The following is a 21,351-nucleotide window of genomic DNA, read 5'->3' as shown; positions in this document are numbered from 1 at the left end:
AGGTTTATGAGGATGTTGTTGATGAAACTCCTGTACCTTTTGCGGCGCATTGGTGAGATTTTCAGCTGGCTCCCACGTTCGCTCATTAATGTCGTAGCCGCACCAATGAACAAGATACTCCAACTTGCCCCACCTTCGCCGAGAATCCAGCACCTTTTCAACCTCGTATTCCTCGTGGTTCTTGATCTCAATACTAGGTGGCAAATATTGCACTCTTCCAAGAAAAGATGACTCTCGATAAGGCTCCAACAAAGAAACATGAAAGACTGGATGTACCTTCATAGAAGCCGGTAATTCCAAACAATACACCACTGGATTGATTTGCTTTTGGATGATAAATGGTCCCAATCTTCGATAGTCCAACTTATCACATGGTCACTTGGTCTTGATATTCCGTCGAAGAAGCCATGCTTTATCTCCAATTTTGAAAGTAGGTGCTTGATTCCGAAATCTATCTGCAGACGCCTTGTAGGATTCTTGAGCGGATTGTAATTGAAGCTTCAACGTATTTTGAAGCTTTGATAGTTGTTTCGCAAATCTTTCAGCTGCTAGATTGTTATTTGTTGATGGACTCAATAAATCATGCTTTGGATGATACCCATAGTTGGAAAAGAATGGTGTGTATTGAGTCGACGCATGGAGGGTGTTATTATATGCAAACTCGGCTAGTGGCAGATATGTGGTCCAATCGTCTTGTTGATAGTTGATGTTGCATCGTAAGTATTGTTCCAAGACTTGGTTCACTCGTTCCGTTTGACCGTCAGTTTGAGGATGAAAAGCCGAAGAAAGCTTGATATCCACCTTCAGTATCTCAAAGAGAGATCTCCAAAACTTTGATACGAACTGGGTTCCTCGATCTGATATGATATCATCTCGAGAAATAAGCTCCAAGGTCTTATTGAATCCAAAATGTCCTGCAGCTGGAAAATCGTGGCGAGATTGAAGAACTCGGAGTCGTGCTGGTCCTTTTGGGATATATAACCGCTCTTCAAAATATAAAAGATCTTCCTCCACTTGAAACTTGTCGTCATTGGCACGCTGCTTAATATCAATGGCTACTGAATCTTCAATGGTTACGACACGTACCTGATTTAGGAAGTCAGCATCAATTGGCATAATAGTAGCGCAAAGCTGAAATTGCTCTGGCTTCAATAATGTCATACATTGTTGATCAAATGCTGCTTCTCCAGCCTTTGGTACAAGATATGATCTCCTCGATAAGGCATCAGATAGTCCTTGCTACTTTCCAGGTCGATAAGTGATAATAAAATCGAACCTAGATAGCAACATACTCCATCGAGCTTGACGTCGATTTAAAACTCGAGCCGACATGAAATATTCCAAATTCTTGTAATCTATATATACGGTCACTAGATGTGTAGCTCTTTCAAGAAAGTGATGCCATTCTTGGAAAGAATCCACTATAGCTAGAAGTTCCTTATCGTGGATCTCATAATTGATTTTAGCAGCAGAGAACTTTCAAGAATAGAATGCAACCAGATGGAGCTTCTTTTCTTCTCCCATTTGTGAAAGTACAACTCCCAAGGTAAAATCCAAAGCATCAGTTTCTAAATAGATGGCCTTTGTAAAGTCTGGATGTACCAAGATTGGAGCCATAGTAAATGCGGTCTTCAAGTTTTGAAATGCCTTCTCTGTTAGAGGTCCCCATTCCAGCTTATCCTTGCATGTAAACCGAGTGAGAGGAGCAGCAACTTGAGAGTAATTCTTGATAAAGATCCGATAGAAGTTGGCAAAACCAAGAAAGCATTGTACGTCTCTAACCGTCTTCGGAACCTCCTAGGACACGATTGCTTCCACCTTCTTGGGGTCCATCTTCAAGCCTTCCGTAGTTGCAATGAACTCCAAAAATTCCATCTCTATTTGGTGAAACAAACACTTTTCTAACTTGGCATATAGTCCTCACTCGCGTAGTTTCTCCAATACCAAACGAACGTGTTTTTCATGCTCTTCTTCATTTTTGGAGAATATCAAAATATCATCCAAATAGATGACAACAAAATCGTCAAGGTACTCTCAAAAAATGTCATTCATCATATGTTGAAAGACCTCTGGAGCATTGGTAAGACCAAAGGGCATGACATTATATTCAAAATGGCCATACCTTGTACGGAACGTTGTCTTCCATTCATCTCCTTCCTTGATTCGTACGAGGTTGTAAGCTTCCCTTAGATCAATTTTTGTAAAGATTCTTGCACATCCAAGGTGTTCTAAGAGACCAGAAATCAAGGGTAACGGGTAACGATTCTTCTTTGTTACCTTGTTGAAGCCTCGATAGTCCACGCACATCCGCAACGAGCCATCTTTCTTCTTCACAAATAAGATGGATGCTCCAGCTGACGATTTTGAATGACGGATGAAGTTCTTGGCTAGATTCTTGTCGATGTACTTTCGCAACTCCGCCAACTCCATCTGTGATAGATTGTAGATTGGGCCAAAAGGCGGTTGTGCTCCTTCCTGTAAGTCTATGGCGCAATCATATGGTCTATGTTCCGGTAGCATGTCGGCATTTTTCTTTTGAAACACGTCTTTAAAATCCTTATATTGCTCCGATATACTTGCTGTCGAGATCTTCTCCCCGGTAGTTGGAGCCGCATAAATGACAAACGGTGTGCCTCTCTTGGACAATCTTATAAATGCTCTTGCTCCAATAAATAAGGATTTCTCTATTCGGGGTTTTCTACTAGACTTGCTCTTGGGTGGTTTTGTGGGAAAGGTCATCTTTCGCAACTTCCAATCTATGGATGGGTTATGCTTTTCCAACCAGGAAAGACCAAGACTAACAAAATTTGATGGGATTCTAATAATATTGAAAATAATATGACTACTATGGTCCTTAAACGTCACTTCTATAGGTTCTGATTCATAGGTGAGACTACCTGACAATAAAGGTCGTCCATCTATGACCTCGACGTAAACAGGTTTGGATTTTTGTACTAAAGGGATCTTATGACGCTTTGTAAATTCTTCGTCTAAGAAACAAGCAGATGCTCCTGAATCTAATAATGCTAAGGTTCTCAGTTTTTGAGGGCCAATAAACAAAGGGATTGTAAAACAAAGGGCAGGTTGAGCGAAAAGAAAGGAACCTGGTTGTTGTTGCGATATTTCACTGTCCAACCGCACGGTTCCTATTGTGGCTGGGCATCCTCGTTTTCCTGAATAAACGTGCCCCTAGTCTTGATAATACGTCGATTTTGCTTCTTGGGGCAGTTTCCAACTTTGTGGCCTTCTTCACCGCAATACAAGCATAGACCTTCCTCCATACGCCGCTTTTTTCTTCCAGGGTAAGAGATTTGACATGTACCGCATCAATTTGCATGTCTTCTACCTTTGAATGTGAATTCACGCTCCTTGCCGACATAGTTGGGGTGTGGCGAACCGTATGTTGTCTTGAACGTTGGTCTTGGCGACGTTGGAATAGGCGGTTATCGCACTTCACAGCTTGGCTAATAGCTTCGTTGAGCGTTTGCGGATCAGGAAGAGTTAACAGCAAATCCTTCACATCGTCCCTTAAATCCCAATAGAATTGACTCATCAACGCTTCTTCGTCCCAATTGATGTCGCATGCTAATTGCCTGAAGTCCGATGCATAGACTGATGTAGAACGCATCCCTTGTCGTAGTGATCGGATCTTTGTTGTAGCCCATTGAACCTTGTCGTGTTCACCAAATGCTTCCGCAAACGCCTCCAAAAAGGTTTCAAAGTTGTTTAATATGGACGATCGTTTCTCAAACAAAGGAGCAAACCATGATAGAGCTTGTCCTATAAGTAAGGTTCCAACAAGCCCAACACGTGACTCCTCCGTTGGATAGCGTTCGGGTTGTAAAACTGTTATCAACCTGATTTGGTTGACGAATCCTCGAAATTTGGAACGTGTACCATCGAACTTGTCCAGAAGGCTAACTCGGGGTTCCTTATGTTGTAGAATCAGTGGTGCTTGTCGAACCTGAGGCAAAGTTGCTTCTCCAAGTGTAGAAGTTTGAGACTGGTGCAACCTAGATTGTGCCATCCCAGATGCTCCATCATTATGAAGTCTTGCCACGACTCCTTCAATCTTTGCAGTTCTTTGCGATAACGTAGCGAGGGCATTCATGATAGCATCTAACTTGGACTTTGAACTTTTCGTCATACTAATGTCTTGGCCCCCGACCATTCTAAGAGAAGGACAGAAATGACTCTACAAGAAGACAATATTGGTTTAGAGGAGGGTACTCCGCAACCTCTAAAATGCCTTAAGAGCTTCAAGAAAAGGGGTAATCCACTCTCTCCAAGAAGAATAAGACTCCAATATTGTAACAAAAGAAGTATCAATTTAGAAGAGGGTAATCCGCAACCTCTAAAGTGCTAGTACACTTCCAAGCAGAGGGGTAATCTACACTCTAACAAAGAAGAAACTAGCTCTGATATCTGAGGTGAGTGAAGTCTCAACAAACTGTCACGGACACAGAATACAGATTGGATATTTATCAAGAAGTTCAAGAAGAACTGGTAAGAACTAGATTAATCAGATGAATAGAAGAACAACACCAGAGAGGTGAGCTAGAGCTCCAAGAGATGTATTGTCGAGACTAAAGAACTCTTCAGCCTCGATTCTAATATATACTCCTATTTAGGAAGCTTCTCAAGCAACTTCTACCAACTAAGAAGCTTCTAGAAGGTTCCAAAGACTTGCTTCTAGAAGGTTCTAGAAACTTATCTCTAAAAGGTTCTAAGGACTATGTCCCTTACATCTTCTATCAACTAAGAAGCTTCTAGAAGATTTTAGAGACTTGCTTCTAGAAGGTTCTAGAAGCTTGTCTCTAGAAGGTTCTAGAAACTTGTCTCTAGAAGGTTCTAAGGACTATGTCCCTAACACTTCTTGAACTTTTTTTAATTGTACCTTCATTTTTGTATGTAGGTTTGACAAACAATTGACTAAATCTTCTACTATAGAATTATCTACTTTTGAAAAGTTAAAAATATCAAATTATGGATGATAACCATAATTGACAAAAAAAGGTGTTTTTTGAATAAAAAAATGTATCAAATTATTGTATGTAGACTCTACCAATAGCAAAAGAATTATCCAATTATTTTGATGATAGTTGATGGTAAACCTCAAACACTACTCCAAAACTTAATTCTCATATTTTGTTTGTCCATTAGTTTAAAAATAAAAAGCCAAAGAAAGCTTTATATTCATCTTTAGAATCTTAAAAAGGATTTTCTAAAATCTTGATACAAATTGATTCTCCTTATTTGATATAATATCCATGATAGCAATAGATGTTGTCAAAAAAAAACTTAGTTATTTCTTCACTTGTGATACATTTTGTACATAGTACAAAAATAAGCTATCTTGATAAAATGATCTACTATCACAAATATAGAATCATATAAATTTAAAACTAAAAGATTTATGATAAAATCCATAAAACAAAAGATCGTGGTTGTTTTGGAATTAGTAATAGCTAAAAAAGTCCATAAGGTTGATAATTAGGAATTTTTAATCCTGTAATAATTGATAAAATCCAAAAAAAATTATACATCTTTGATTGTTTTTGAAATCTTCTAATCCATGATAATTTGGACCTTATTTGGATCTATCATTAGTTTTTGTTATAGGCATATATATTTATTTTAATATTTAATTATATATTTTAAATATTTTATTTAAAATAAGTTATAAAGGCCTCGATAATAATCTAATAATAAGGTGGTCTTTTTGCCTTAGTATGGAACACTATCAATGGCTAAATGGACCTATCAATTATCTTAGAAGAGAATAAACATCAAAGTATGTAGAAAATACCATTTGCTACATCTTGGATTTTTTCAACATATGATGACTGCTTCTCATAGAACTCATTTGTAGAAGGAGGAGTAATGTCATGGACATATATATTTATTCTAATATTTAACTATATGATTAAGTAGAAGTAGATAAAAGTAGATTTATTATATGATATTTTCTAGAGGAGCTTTCTAAAAGCTTCATAGATGTTATTTTGACTTTATATGTGTTTGTAGTTGATTAGTAAGTAAAAAACTTGGTCAGCAAATTAATTAGATGTTGGTAGCTTATGAAACAATGTAACTATGTGATGTACATATAAAAAGCTTGCCTTAGAAGTTAAGATACATGTCTTGCAAATTCAACACGTTTTAGAGAATTTATAGGATATTTTCACGTAGCTCTTACATAAGAATATATATGGAAGCAAGAATGAAGCCTAATTTATTCTTGTCAATGTCTTTCTAATGCTTAGTCTTATTCCAAGACTTTCTAGTCTTCTTATCTTTGAAAATAGCCATACTAATTTGATATTATATCATCTTTGAGTAATTTTTTAGTCTTTTTAAGTGATACAAGAATATATTGATATTTTAGTTCTTTGATGTTTATGTTCTTGATAGTTCTTCATTAGAAATGGCATATCCTCAAAAGTCAACTTGAGTTATGTGAAATATACACTTTTTCAACTTGGCATACAATCTTGCATCTCTAAGTTTTTGTAACACATGGCAAATATGAAATTCATGTTTTTTTGTATTCTCATAATAGATTAGAATATTATCTAAATAATAGACAACAAAATCATGTAGAAACTTTCAAAAAACTTTATTTATGAGATATTGAAAAAGAATTGATGCATTAAATTACATTTGAAATATCCATATTTAATTTAAAAAGAAATCTTCTTATTATTTTATTTTTATACATATTAGGTTGTATGCTCTTCATAGATCTATTTTTGTATAGATCTTTTTTTGATTGAGTTGGTCAAGAAATCTTGAAATTAGAGGTAGATGATACTTATTCTTAATGGTGATCTTATTAAGTCTTCAATAATCTACATACATTTGCAGAAATCCATCTTTTTTCTTCAAAAATAAAATAGGAGCTCTTGTTGGAGATTTTGAATAGCATATGAAGTTTTGAGCCAAATTCTTGTAAATATATTTTTTTAGTGCATCCAATTCATTTTTTAATAATTTGTAGATTGGTCCAAACGGTGGTTGAGCTCTTTCTTGCAAATCAATTGAATAATCATAAGATCGATGTTTTAGAAGAATATCTATATTTTTTTTTGAAAAATATCTTTAAAATCTTCATATTGACTAAGAATATTACTTAAAATCTTTTTACTATTATAAATGGACATAACAAAAGATGATACTATAGCAAAAATTGAAGCTCTTGAATCTAATAAGGCTAAGATTTTATGATTTTTTAGTCATAAATAAACTTCTATTGTAAAAGAAGGTGAGGATCCAAGAAGAAAATAAGACCTTTACTAGATGCGATGTAAGATTCTAATAGCATGGTCTTTATTATAGCTAGAAAAACTTATTTTTTGATACATCATCTTCTTTGGAAACTATACTCTTTATTTTGTGATTACGTTGTATCTTTGAATAATGTTGAGCAATGTGCTTGGATTCTATAGAATATAGATAAAAACCTTCTTGATGATGATAAGTCTTTTTTATTCAATAAGAATTTTAAAATGTATCATGTCAATTTACATAGATTTTTGCTTAAAAAAATAAGCTTCTGAATATTTAGAAAGCATTGTCATGGCTTAACTTGTACTTTTCTTATGAAATCTTTGTTTATAGCTTCTTTCAAAGAATTAATTATCATATACAATGGCTTGAGTAATAAATTATTCTAATAAATTTGCTCTTGATATTATCAACAATAAATTTTTGACATTATCTTTTAATCCATATTAAAAATGATTGATAAGAGCTTTGTTATTTCAATCTACATTGCAAATAATTTTTTGGAATTTAGTAGCATATGTGATGGTTGAACATGATTCTTATTGTAGTGATACAAAATTTTGATCTTATTCTAACAAACTTGTTAGACATACTAATCCTTGCCTCTCTTGTACTTCTAGAAACAAGGCTTCTTGAATTTGGTTTTGAGGTTGATTTACTTGCTTTATTTAACTGCACAACTTCTTGGTGTAGACTTTATACTTCTTTCATATATATAGGAATAGTATTTCTATAATTCATATTATAAATTTCTAAAATTTCTACTCTTAGAATGTTGATAAGCTCATAAATATTTGCAATAGTTGCAAATCTATTCTCATTTCTATTGAAAGTAGCATCTATAATCTTTACTTTCATATGTAACTCAAATAAATATAAAAAATTATTTTAAAAGATAATAATCTATAACCTTTAATATTAAATAAAAATTTCTATAAAGCAAGATAATCAACTTTTTTTACGAAAAAAATTAATGTTAAAAAAAATTATTTATTTAAAGGTGGATAATCCACAACCTTCAAAATACAACAATAGAAGTACGATAATTCACTCATTTCTAAAATAATATAAGAATAATAAGTTAGCATTTTTGTTAAACTATAAAGGAGATGAATCTCAAGGAAAGAAAATCTCAATACATACTTGTGTCACTCAAAAAGACCAAAAAATCACTCAAAGATGGTAATATATTGAACTAGAATGGCTATTTCTAAAGACAAGAAGATTAAAAGGTCTTGAATCAAGAAAAAAAGATTAAAAAGGCATTGACAAGAGTAAAGAAGGCTTCACTCTTGCTTCTATATATATTCTCTAATTTAAGCTATATCGCAATATTCTATAAGACTTCTAACACGTGTTGACTATACTAGACATATATCTTAAGTTGTAAGAGAAGTTAGCTACATGTGCACCATATAGTTAGCTTTTCTATAAGCTAACAATGCATGTGGTACAAAATTAACTTATTGACCAAGTTTCTAATCTATCAATCAACTATAAATACATGTAAAGTTAAAATCCTATCTATTAATCTTCTAAAAAGCTTCTATAGAAGATATTATGAAATTAATCTATATTTATCTACTTCTACTTAATCATATTAGTAACTATTGGATTACATGTGTATGTCTATGATATATGACTATGTATTCAAGCTTTAAAATATTACTTAATGGAATATTAAATCTTAAATATTTAAACTTAACACTACTTTTTTTTGAAGTGAAATGCCAATAAACTTATCTTCTTTTGTATTAAAACATTTGAATACCCCTTTAATGTATTTACTTTAGCTTATTATATTGATATATTTGGCATAATCAAATCATTAGTAAAAAAAATAATACTCGTCAAATATTCTTTTGATTGCATTACATACAAAGAATAATTTTCTTATTCCTTACAAAGCATATTTTCACAAAAAATATATCTATATTTTGATACAAAAATCTTAGTAATTACTTAAAACTATATAATCATTTTTTTAATTTACTCACAATTTGAGGTGAATTTATTAGGTTGATTAAAGATAATTTACAAGAATCAATCTAATAAAGTTATTAAGATAAATGAAAAATAGATAATAGACAATAGATTGAGAATATTCAATTTGCATGAGCAACAAGCTAATACTGTGTAGACAATAGAAGATATATTGAAAGTACTTAATTCACGTAAGAATTAGAGATCTTGAAGTTAGAATTTGAAAAATTAAATTAAAAAAATAAGTAGCTTTTAACAAAATGATGGATAGTTGTTAGTAATTAATTGAAGCATTATAAGAAAAATAATTGGAATATATTTTTTTATTTTTATTATTTATTTCAAAGTTTTATTCAAGAATAATTTTTAATATAGATAATTTTTAAAATTATCATAATATTCTTTCTATTATTTAATTTAAATTAAGTTTTTTTTGTCTTTCTTTTAAATTAAGTTATATGATATTTGATACAAATCTATAGTTAGTTATAAATTACTCCTTATATAAATTTTGACTAAAATTTATCAACTTTAATGTAAAAATATCTATTTTTAAAATTAATAATTACATATAAATATCTAATAAAATATTTAATAACTAATGATGATTTAAAGTGATTAATAAGTTCTTTCAAAAGTAAAGTCAAGTCTAAAGAAAAAAATTCTACCTATTAGCTTTTGGACCTACTAACTTCTTAAGTATAAGAATTTGGACTTTAGACCTATTAAAAAATAAGTCTTTGTTTTTTTAAAATTTTGTAGTAAGATATACTATTAATTTAGATAGTTTTGTTGACCAATTAGCTATTCAACTATAATAATATCTAAAATTATATTTGATAAATATACTTTAAATTTGAATTCCAATATCTACAATTCTAATTGTAATAATTATACTAATAGTTAGTTACAAAGTTGTGCCAATCAAAAGCAATTTTTGTTAATTCACTTGTATTTATTTATAGAAATTTTAAATTATTCTCTACTATTAAACTTTAGATTGTAATGTTCTTATCTACATTATAAAATCTTTGGCATCTTTTGCAAATTAAGATCTAACATTGTTATATGTTTATAAACACAAAAATCTTTTTTAACAGCAAACATTATGGAAATATTATCTTTTTTACTTCTAAGTTGCTTAAGAATCTATTCTACCCAAATTTAGTCCTTTCTAGTTTTCTATACATCTTACTTTGCTAGTGCAATAGGCTCCAATAACAAGTATATTGTCCACCATTGTTATTCTATTTTAACATGACTATATGGAGAAAAAGTGAATAAAATGAATTTATAATTAATATTTTATCATCTTAGTTTTAAAAAAAAAAAAATCATGAAAGCTTTTCATTTTTTTTTTTGTCTTAATAGTTAATAGAATAAAAATAATTAGAGATTTTTCTTTTCACATTACAAAAAAATTTCTACCTAAAAATGACCATAGATTAGTAAATATGAAGTGAACTTAAAAAATAATTGATATAATTGACTCTAAAATAAAGTTTATGATAGAAATATATTACAAAGTCCTTAAGATATGTTGGATTGATAACTAAAAAATAATTATTTACAAGATTCAATCAAAAGTCAAATTCTAACTACAATCGTATATGATAAGATGAAGGGATATTTAAAGGATCAACAAGTAGAATTGGAAGAAAAAGTTCAAGATTTTTTTAGAGGCATAAGATGGATTATATTGGTTTTAGGACGATTTTTAAAAAATTATTCAAAGTTAAGTTTGATATTTGTAATTTAAAATTTATATATTAATATTAGAACTAGTATTTTTTCTTAATTTATGTAATATGTACAACATCTATAATTGAAAATGTTAAGTTTGGAGTTCAAGATTGATTAAGGTTCTTGCAATATTTCAAAATCTATTAAATAGAATTAAGTGAAATTAGATGTGTGGTTAAAAGACTTGAATATCAAGCTATGCAAAAAACATAAGAAAAAGTTACAAATTTGAGAATAAGTAATTATTGCTAGAACTTCTTCATTAACTTTTAAATTGATAATAAAGAGACATCAAAATGGCATTTGGCTCTTTTTTACAATTTGTATGTTGGATTGGGCTAAATTTCTTGAAAATAAAGAAAACTTATATTGGCATTTGCATACAAAAAAAATCACTAATTTAATGATTATATTAAGAATTACAACTTATTAAAGCTTTTTAAGTAGAATTAGGATTTTTAAGAAAATTTCGAAGTTGCAAAAGAATAGAAGTAACAAAAAAAAAAGGTTTGAACATTTTTAAGATTATTAAATAGATTATTTTTAAGAATGTTATGTTGGTATTAAAATATTTTGAAATTAGAATTTGATTATATTATTTTTTAATGGTCAAAACCTATAAAAAAAAATTTAATTAATTACAAAATAAAACCTTACTTTCTACAGCCAAGATCTAAAGAATTTTTAAGAAAATAACATGAAATACAACATCATCCAAAAGGCTATCAACATACTCAAATATTAAGATAGTATCTACCTAATTACCCATACTTACAAGCTTTGCAATATTATCAATCTCAATAGCAAAACCATATACAAATTACTAACCATATTTTTTGTTGGAGACTATTTTTTTGGTTTTTTAATAGTATTTAAGTATATTAAAAGAATATTTTTTAATTTTTTATTTATAGATGTTTTATTTTAGAAATTAGATAGGTTATAATAGTAATAAAGAATTTCAAGTATTTTTAAGTATATTTTAGAATATATAGCTAAAAATAGATATTACTATTGATTGAATTAAATCTTAATTAGATAGGCATACTCAACCTTCAACCTATGGTTTGAAAGCCATGAGGTCAAATCGATAACCAATGCAAGAGTAAAATGGTCAAACCTAACTAATTCACATATTAAGTTGAAAAATAAATGTATAACATCCAGCAATTCCATCAAAAAACTTGTTATAAATCAATTTTAAATTTGAAAAAGTGATTATAAAATTGTACCAAAGTGAGAAGTGACTTGTGTCTCACTTATAAGAAGTCATGATCAAAGCTTAGAAAATAATAAACTATGGCGCCTCATATGTCTTTTTAAGGCCACAATTTTTTAATTAATGTATGGTCAATACCAACATGAAGATAAAATTTTATAACTAATCCAAGCTCTATAAGAAAAATGGAGGATTATGGACTATTTTATTCTTGTGTATTACAACAATAATAAATAAAATAGAATGTCTAAAAAATAGCTACCATTTGAATATAATGATAGAAACTACCTCCTTTATTTAAGCTTTGTTATGTAGTTCTATTCAATTCATAAGACAAAGTTGAGCAAACTAAGCTATATATAGATCTTGTTGGCTTAGAATACAAATATCAATTATTTGAACTTTTGTTATTTATTTTCTACTCAAATAATTTTGCAAGACTATTATGTTAGAGGCAGCTACATTGAAAATTTATATGATCTATTATTTTAAGGTACTATTTGATATGATACAAAAATTAGTGACATTATTTGGATAGATCTAATTTTCTTTTTTCTTTTCATTTATGTATCATTGTATAAGATATAAGGATTATTAATATCCAAGAAAAAAAAATAATAATTATCAAGAAATGACTTAGCTCTTCTAAGACATTAAAGTAATAAATGAGGAAGATGAATAAGATGATTAACCATCCAATAACAATCAAACAATAGGAAAGAAGAGAAATTGTGGCATGGTTCTTAAGTAACTTTTTAAAAAGGTAAAGATCAAACCAACATTATCTTTGAATCCAACAAGAAAGCTTAATAAGTTGTTTTTAGTAACAAACAAATATTTTAAGTTTTTTTGAAATCAATGGAATAATTTGGATAATATTGAAGAAAGATGCAAATACATGGTCATTATATTGAGTAGAATAGAATCCTTTATATTTAATCCAAAATATTTCTTCCAAATTCTTTTGATCATCTTGAAGATCCTTAGAGAAGTAAGTAAAGTAGATACTCTATAAGAATAAATAGTTAGCTTAATCTAAAAACTCTATTGTACAAGTATCTTAATTAATATATAGATTGTTTCTATGAATAAATCAAGTGTATTATAGAAATTTGACTTATAGCTCTAATTAAAGTCCAAATGTGGAATTACTTTATCAAAAAAGAAAAAAATATTGATCATCTCCAAAATAATGGATGCCTATGCCTAGTTCTCTATCAAGATCATGGTTGGGCATAGTGTAATGTACATCATATATAAAAATATAGTGAAGCACCTCTCAATACTTAAAATAGATGAAGGTATCATTAGAACACAAAATACAAATCGTGCAAAGTTTTTTTTTTGTTTCAAAAAAGCAATAACTTCCTGGCAAAACTTATAAAGAAGAAAACAAAATGTTAACAACAACAAGGTGGATGCCACTCCATTTATTAATAAAAAAAAAAGATGGAATAAGCTTAATAGAACTTGCAAGTAAGGTAGATAATATTTATCTTTGTCTTACAACAATATCTCTATCTATTTTCAATATTTTTCTTCTTATACTTGATAAGATGATCACCACTTCTAAATTGGTCTAAATCTTCATGATTGCTCTAACTCTTGTACCAACTTTTATATTCAATAAGAATATGGAGATAATTAAGGAAAAATCTAAGATTACTTTCAAAGGCAATTTGGAAAAAGCTGATATTGAAAACAAAGAGCCAACCTTTATGGAGATTGCAAGAAAGTTTAAAAGAAACAAATGACTAAACTTACAAGTTGTAACTAATATCTAAACTAGATAAAGTTAAATTAAAGTTATAACCAAGAAGAAGAAAAAAATGCCTTATGTGTAAGATAGAAGGGCCATAAAACTTAACAAACCAAGAGCATTGACAAAGATTGAACCCTCAAATAAGAATATCATGTATTAATTAGTATCAAAAATTATTTTTTAATATTTAAAATATATTATTACTAAGCCATTAATTAAGTTGATTATCTTTAATAACTAAAAGTATAATAAAGAATATAGTATTAAATATAATATAGTAGCTAAACAATCTCCTTAGCTATTAAATTATATTCAATAGATAAAAAATATATATCTTTTTATAAGATTAATAAGTAAGAATTTTTTAACATGAGACACTTAACTTAGATTTGATTTAGATAAAATATATATTTAGAGTTAGGAAGAAGGTTATTTATTAATATATATATATATATATATATATATATATATATATATATATATTTGCATTTAAATAGTGTAGATAGGTCAAAATTAGATTCAAGTAGCTAAATACCAATCAAAGTCTATATAAGTGGAGGCCATGACCAATTTCTTAAGTACAAAGATAAGTCCACTTAGATTCACTAACTATTCAACTTATATCTTATTTTAATTAGGATTGCAAAGCTTTGTTTTATATAAATATAACTTCAATTAAAGAAAGGTTAAAATTCTTTTCACTTAATCAAATAGTATATTCACTTTTATTTTATAATCTGATTTTTAATTTATAGATATGATTGTTAATATCTATATTTGAATAGAGAAGAAGCACCCTCTATTAGCTATTATAATAAAATGGGCCCAAGTTGATTGCATTGTCAATAGCATTTCTAACATTGTTATGAATATTAGGATGAAAAATACAATATTTTTGGAATTTTAATAGTTTTAAAGAAAATGGCTTTCATGGCCACTAGATATAATATTTTGTAAGTGATTGTAGCTCTTAAGGCATAGCCTATTCTTATTCAAGGATATACAAATTTAATTGGAAGTATTTGATTGACTTGTCTTTCCTCTTGCCTAGATTGTAGGCAATACTTGATATCTTGTTGTTTGTCTCAAAAAATTCCCTCCAAAACCTCTATTGTAGATAATCTTCTTTGTCTATTTTTTTTTATTTGGTCCAAAAATATGTTATATTAGAATCATTTATAATTGTATTAAATTTAAAAATTCTATTTGATATTATAAAACTTTTTGCAAGATCAAAATTATACAACAAAAAGAAGACGAATTAAGTTATAGATCTCTTAAAAACATTGATGCCAGTCTTTACAATCATTTAAAAAATATCAAATTACAAAAAAATAAAAAAATAAAAATCGCTGATATGATATTAAAGCCAATATAAAATAAAAGAAAAAAAAATGACATAGAAAAAGGTGTAAAATAAATGGATTACATAAAATGACTTATATTATTAAGAATTCTTTTAAAATATAAGAAAAAAATATCAAAGATTACAATCTACAACCAAAAATATCTATTGATGAATAATACCTATGACTAATTGGATATAATTAAGATTAATCATATATTTTTATTCTTATTTATACAAAAGAAACTAAAAATAAAATAAAATAAAACCTTTAATAATAATTTTTTAGTTAAAAAAATATGTGATCCTATAAAAGCTTTAGTTATCAATTTTATTATAGACCAATTACTATAAACATCAAATTCATCAACATATTTTGGAATATTATCCAAAAAGATTATCTTCAATTCATAAGCCTTTCCTTTAATCATTACTAAGGACATTATTACTCTTATATGCACAAAAAAGATATTAAGCTATATTAAGGCATTATTGATCCATCATCCTTCTCAATTCTACATATGTCATCCTTATCTATGTTTTTCAATCACATATTTAACTTAATATAATCGAATTAATTGAAAAAATTATCTAATTCAAAGATATAAAAATGTTATGACCTCTTAATGCACATGCATGTTTTTAGACTATTTGAAAGTAATAGAATGATATAATCTTTAAACAAGAAACTTGAATTTAGAGTAAAAATATATATAGAGAGAGAGAGAGAGAATAATAAATATGATATAGACTCATAGTTTATAGAAAAGGTAGCTGGCATAAGACATTAATCTTCTTAAAGAATTGACTGCTCAACAACTCAAAACACATCAAAAAAAAATAACAACAATGTAAGTCAGAGAAAAAACTAGCAATTATGAATACAAACAACTTAATGACATAGAAGTACACTCCCCGTCCAAAGGTAAGGATTGACCACAGTGTACCAAATCCGTAATCAAGGCTTGTTTTTATGTAACTTAACCCACATTAATCAGCAAAGGGGTCTACCTCCTCCTGTTTCAACAAAAAGAATAATATAATAATAAAACCTTAAAAATCAATGGCTGAAATCAAGGTGAAGAATAATTTTCTGCATGCAGACTGGATCATCTGAAAAAGAAAGTACAGAACAACAAGCTAGACATAGTGTAGCTCCAGGATGAGGAAGATGACACTGTAAAAGAATTATGTGAATGGAACCACTTCAACGCCATAATTCTATACAAAAATATTGTGCAGCGAGGTAAACATGGTATCCATACTCTGACCAGGGTCGCAACGATAGAGCATGTGAATTAGAAGAAGAAGAAGCTCCATGTGTTTTGCAGTGTTTGACATGGATAATGGTGTCGCCGATTGTCAACACAAATCATTAGAGCCCGCAAGCAAAGCCTGACATCAGAAAGCGTGTGAGAGCAAGAAATGCTCAACAGCTGGATCCAGCCTGAGCTGCAAAGATGACCCATTGCTTTGTTTTCAAGTAGGCTTTGGAAGAAATCTGTAGGTCATGGTCGGAACTCCTCACCCCTACACAAAGAATGCCCACTGCCTAATCATTGGAAACGCGGCTAGAAGAATCGGCAATGGCTGCCTCCCACAAGGCAAAAAATTCATGTAGGAGTAAATCGCATGTCGCGGAGCTTGAGATGGGCTCAATCCACGTGTCAGTGATATTACCAGACCCTGAGACTTACAGGGTGTTTTTTTTCTAGTGAGCATAATATCACGAAAAGTCACTGCATAAGTGAGTGACGTAACGCTGCAGCACGCGACTTGCTGGATTGTCGACAAGTGCGTGGATTCACGTGTGATGAGCTTAGATATGCAGTTTGTCTGGATAGTGGATCTCTGAAGCCATTTAAAGCTCGGTCTGAACACAGCAGTGCCCACTTGAATGCTTTTTTTCCCGCAAGTGGGCTTGCTGTAAGATTAAGAATTCGGGGTCAGTTGGCTTCATCCTGAGTTTTCAAGTGTTTTACTCAGTCTTACAAAGCTTCTTTGCCGCGGTTGATCGCAGAAGCTAGTTACTCGGGTTTCCTATAGGTATGGGGTACGTCACAGATGCTGGACTGGGTGATGCCCAAGTACGAACAGAAAACAAAACAAAGAAACAAAGAAAAAAAAAAAAAGTGTTCAATAAGTTTCAGAGGTTTTTCTCCACCTCTGCTTTTCCTAGAAATTTGGTTTGTTTTTTCAGTTCCTGGTAACGCCATCCTGTACTTAAGGCAAAGAATGCGTATAATAATGTTTGTTTATGTGGAGCTGCATGTGATGACGTTTAGCAAAAGCTGGTCCTGGGACCCGCTGCAATTTGACTTTAGGTTTAGCTACATCAAAATTGGTTGCGGCTAGCGATTTCTTCTCAAAGCACGCGCTTAACAAGAGCCAGACACAACCGATCTCCTCAGGAAGACGAAAGAATGCATCATCATTGTTGCAGATTTTCTAATGGGACACAGGCTACTTTGTGATAAAAAGTCGTGGTATTGTAGTAAGTAGGACCCTTGGAATCTCGATTGAGATGCAGATTAAGCACAAGTACTGGACCCTCTCAGCTGTGAGCTGCCTTCTCTTGGGATGTTCGGATTTGTGAAAGCAGAGAATGGCAGTGTCGCCCCAACCTTATTTCAAGTTGGCTGCAATATCCAGAAAAACTGTGTCATGTTCTGGATCTCAACGGGCACTGCTGTGCACTCTCACGCTTATGCCAAGTGTCCTCCTGAACTAAAAACGTTTTCTGCCTTGCCACTGTGTTGTATCTGAATTTCGTACCCTGTGTGATAAAATGTCCTTTATCACAGGACATTCAGATTTCTTCCTCCAGATTGCCTATCACTAACGACGTTAAGCCCATACTGGAAAAGCAGCATTTGCGCCGCTGGCCTTCAAAGCCCGACCACACTGGCCAAACGGAGCAGTCATTCTGCAGTGCTGTAAGCGGCAATGCGGGAGAAAACAGTTTGTCCACATGGTTGCTGTGATCAGGCCTATCTACCGTTATTTCCACATGCCGGGGCACTACAGAAATAGAAGAAGGACGAAGAATAATGAAGGTAAAGACCATTAATGAGGACCAAGATAATTCCCTCCCCCCCCCCCATAATTCTTTTTTTTTAATTACTTCTCGTTGGAAATGTTTATCTTCTGTCGACACAGCAAGATTGTTGTTCCAATGTAAACCTGCTAGTACTGCTTACACCCATCTTCAAATACCAATCATCCAGAAGCTTTACAGATTATTGGCGTAAACTAGAAAAGGAACCAACCAGGAGGAATGTAGGAATTACAGTTCTAGGGAGAGAGATTTTAAGCCATGAAAAAAATGGAGATGGTCGATGAAGTAATCAACCTCGTCCACCAGTGGAAGGTGGAAATCAGGCAAAACAAACAATCAAGACATCGAGCTCAGCCGAAAGCAAAAGGACTTAACAAAGGCCCTGGAAAGAGAACTGAAATTGTTCCTGACAGACGCTGATCATTCTTTGGGTCTCGTTGACTTTATTGACTGGAGCAACTGTACCATGAGAATGAACAGCAAATGTCGGTGGGCACTGAATGAATCATGTCTTTTTGAAACAGTGTAACAAGAATCACTCAACCTTCAGGGACTCGTCGAATGTGGTTTCCGTGGAGTCTGACGAATCCATTCGTTGCTCTCAAAGTGATGAAATCTTGACATATTGTGATACATTCATGAGAATTCCGCACATGGTATAGACAGATACTCATGATTGCAGTTTAATTAACTCGCCGCGTTCATTCTCTGAACTGTCCACCGAAAGGAGGCGCCAGGGTGACCATTAAGTCCATAATCATCCAGTTTCCAGTCTGTGGAAAGTGTAAACCTTCGTGTTTCTCTTTATAATTGAGAGAATCAATCTTTGTAATGTCGGGTCCAAAATCTTTTCGACGCTCAAAACAACGTGGACATACATTCACATCATGATGGCCTGGCGTCTAGTTTACCATCAGACGACCTCAGGCTTCTATGCAACTTTCAGAATCATGCGCTTTTTGTTGGTGAGCTCCTTCTCAACTTTTGTTCCATTGGTTCGGTTTAGACTAATTAAAACTAACCAGGCGATAATTTGTCAGTTTATGAGGGATGAGTTCCATAGCAGGGAAGGAAATTAACCCCGCCTAAACCTCATAATGGACGTGGTAGTGAAATAGCAAGTTGAGATCAGGTAGGCCAACATATGATTTGATTTGCACCCATATATCCAACCTGCAGGATTCCTGTGAGCGTATGCGTCTTCTCGATCTGTATTCACTTTCTGCTCAAACGGCGGCGACCAGTATAATAATTTTTTATTGGTGGTGGGTGGTGGTTTGTGTGAGCGGAACTAGATATGCGGCTGCGGAAGCGGGGTGCCGTTAAAGACAAGGATGCCGAGGCTGGAAAAAGCATGAGCTAAAACCAATGTGTCGATTAAAATCCACTCATCCTCTCGCAGCGAAGCGCACCAATTATAACCTTCCATTAGGCTAATGCCTCATGTTCGAGAAACAATCTTGGTCTGAGAGAAAAGATTGTTAGCTGGCTTTGTCGTCGGCCAAATGATTAGTATGTTTATCAGTGTTTTGGCTCCAAGAGATCTCCGTGGATTCGCAGACAGTGGAAGAGCGAACAATATCACGGAGTAGGGTGATGATAAGTGCAGTGGCAAACTTAAACATTCTGCCAGCATACATTTAACCTTAACAGCATAGCCGGATAGCAACAAGCAGCGACAACATCCATTCCTCCACACCAGAGTGATTGATTGCAGCGCACTCAACCCTGATTTCTCCGATTGCGAGATGTGGCCGGACGAGGGCTGTTGCGGTGAGTGATGCTTTTCCAAGCGCTGTTCGCAAATGAATGGTGGAATGTGCCCATCATGCTTTTCCGCAGATGAAGCCAAAGTGAACATGTATAGCGTTCATAACTACAGATGTATGGCGTGTAATAGCAATGATAACCTCTGGAGAAACAATCGGATTCGTGGCTTGCTATATGTTTGCATGCAACCGTGCAGGTGATTTCCTTCAATACCCACATGGTGCTGCATGCCCAACCATTTTGAACGACCAGGGAGCACACAAAAAGGGCAAAGCAACGGAGAGTGAAAAGCAATTAGCCAGTAATGAGTCTTCAGCTCCGCCTGCTGCAATTCTGTCGAGCTACTCATGAGTCTATTTTTTGTTGTTTCGAAGTTGCCTGGCTTCGTGGGGTAATGAATGTAAGAAATGCGAGAAGAGTGCAAGAAATGAATAGATTCTGAATAAGTAGATAGAAATCTTATCGAGACACTGAAATGATCTCGAAAGGTCATGCGACTCTAGTGAGCTTGGATATGTTGAGGCTTCGTGGAGTTCATCAGCTCATCGTCAAACGAATTTAATATTACAAGCTAGTGCATTTTAATGGTGGTCAGAGGCAGCTCACAATCTGGTTGATGTGGAATGATCTAGGAGTGATGAAGCATCCTCCTTCAATCCTCTTTACTCTGCGCTTAAAATACTCCATCAACTGTGGGCTGTAGTCAAATCTGGATTGCACTAAGTATAATTCTGTGGTATTCTGGGAAACAAAGTCAATTCAAGTCCCTAACATTTTATTTATTTCATTTCTTTATTCCTTTCATTCTCTTCGAAAAAAAACTACAGCAAAGAAATTAAAAAGTCACAAAACATTTCTGATCTTCCTAGTAAATATTTACCAGTAACTTAAAAACAGCAAGAGAACCACCAAATTATCTCCCAGAACAGTGGCACCAATCTTCGCAAGAAGCAAACAACGCCAAGGCGGTTGTCAGGTACCGTAGATGGGCAGGCCAATTGGGCAGAACGACTGGGTTTGAAGGGTAGAAGCCTCGTGAACCAACGCTTTTTAGCTCCTCCTCATCCGCGTCGCGTATCCCGGACAAGCGAAGAAACCGCGATTGGAATCAAACCAGGCTTCTGTAAAGCATAACATAGTGGTGGATATTATTAGCTTCATCCACGGCACTCGGCTCGAAAACC

At 32.3% G+C, this 21,351-nt stretch overlaps 1 long non-coding RNA gene across 1 annotated transcript; it reads left to right on the top strand.

Moving 5' to 3' along the window:
• Positions 1-19,105: 19,105 nt before the first annotated feature.
• Positions 19,106-21,149, top strand: LOC149989584 (uncharacterized). The gene is made up of 3 exons (XR_016502283.1): positions 19,106-19,362; positions 19,693-20,170; positions 20,364-21,149. It is a non-coding gene; the product is annotated as an uncharacterized LOC149989584 (long non-coding RNA).
• The last annotated feature ends 202 nt before the right edge of the window (positions 21,150-21,351 follow it).

This window comes from Physcomitrium patens, chromosome 3 (assembly GCF_059467195.1).
Source record: "Physcomitrium patens ecotype Gransden chromosome 3, ASM5946719v1, whole genome shotgun sequence".
NCBI lineage: Eukaryota > Viridiplantae > Streptophyta > Bryopsida > Funariales > Funariaceae > Physcomitrium > Physcomitrium patens.
Note: the sequence above shows the minus strand (reverse complement) of the source record. Positions and strands in the feature narration are given on the sequence as shown.